The sequence below is a fragment of the Gavialis gangeticus genome, unplaced genomic scaffold, assembly GCF_001723915.1.
Source record: "Gavialis gangeticus isolate Ggan-Ray unplaced genomic scaffold, GavGan_comp1, whole genome shotgun sequence".
NCBI classification, from domain to species: Eukaryota; Metazoa; Chordata; order Crocodylia; family Gavialidae; genus Gavialis; species Gavialis gangeticus.
Window position 1 is genome coordinate 41259465 of NW_017729004.1, and position 1684 is coordinate 41261148.

A 1684-nucleotide genomic window follows, 5' to 3' on the forward strand; every position below is an offset into this window, starting at 1 on the left:
CGGGTGGTCGGGTCGAGCGAAACGGTCCTCCAGGGCGCCGTGGTCTGGCGCCACCATGGAGATCTCTAATTTGCAAAGCCATCAGCTTGTCCTGAGCCTTTGATTTTTGCTGCTGGGCTTTAGTATAGAAATGAGTGGCAGCAGCCATAATTTCGGTGAGGGGTTTGGCTTCCCACCTGATCACAGTGCTTTGCAGGAACTCGGAGATCCTAGGTAACAGCCCTAAAACAAAGATCTGAATAACCATAGCAGGGAGGCTGGTTTCTGGGTCCTGATTGCCAGAATATGCCTTAAAGGCTTGAAACAGGTGAGAATAGTAGTCAGAAAGATGTTCCTCTGGCTTTTGCTTACAGGTGGAAATGTTGGACCAGTCTGTCTTTTGTGGGGAGACCCTGGGGACGGCCTCAAGAACCTGTTTATAGAGGTTTGGCTTTGCTGAAGTCTTGAGGAGGCCAGTTGGCCACTTTAAGGAGGGTGGTCTCCAGGAAGAAGACCATTGAGGAGCATCTGAATATCACCGTGGGTCGCCTTACAAACCTCAAAGAGTGTTTGAAGTTTTTAAGCAAACCCAGTAGGGTCATCACGGAGTTTAGGGAAGGTGGTTGACCAAGAGACAATTTCTGATGGTGAGAAGGGAACAGGAACCACCACGGGTTGCCCCCCTGGCACAAGGTATTCTCAGAGGGGATACTGTGCCCCGGCAAGCTTTCCGCCCTAGCGAGCCGCCTTCCTTACAAGGGTCCTCTGGCAGTCTACCTCGGTGGTAACGTTATTTCAGTTCCGGAGGGTCAATTTGACTGGGGTATTCTGCTGGTCTAGGGAAGCTGAATGTATGGTCCACTCCTCTTGGGGGTCCAGGGGGACATCAATTTTGAACCGGTCCCCTGTGGGAGAATCAAAGGTGACGGTGGTAATGGGAGATGAAGGACCGAGGTAAGGGTTGGTGGAGTTGCCGGGGAAGCCAATGCGGCAGACGCAACAGCACCTGAGGCCGTGGGACCAGTGGGTGGTGATGGAAATGGGACCCAGTGATCCAGCAAACCGTCTCGGAGTGGATTGTCTGGTGGCGGGGGCAAGGCTGGGTAAAGCCTAGCCAGTCATGAAGAACAAGGGGCAGACAGGGTCGGCCCCTGACACTGGAGATCTGTAACTTGATTTTGAAGGTGTTCAATTTGCTTCTTAAATTTTTCTTCATTATCCTTATAGGAAGCCACAAGGGTGCGCTTATGGCGCTTTTCGGACTCATCTTCCCATAGGTACCAGGGATTCTTCCAGAGCCAAACAGATGGATGGTAGATCAGAGACCAAAGTGTCAGAGCTGCAGAGCCGAAGAACTGAGTCGAGGAGAGCCTTCTCAGAGCAACAGAGTCGAAGAGCCAAGACAAGGGTCCTATTTGGGGCCATCTATGTAAGGACACATCCCGGCCGAGCCCCTAGATGATGGTGAAATTCAGATGGGATCACTGTTTGGCTAACAGAAGCGCTTTATTTTGCATGGCCACAGGAGAACAGCAAGGGGAAGCTTGTTCTCGATGAGAACAAAGCACAGGCTAACTTATATACTGATAAATCACACACAGATCAACCTGCCCTGTAACATAGTCTTGGCAGTCTGACAGCAACTCATCTTGGTGTCTGGCTGAGCCAAGCGAGTTTTTTCAGGCTGCTTTCTGATAAGCTTATC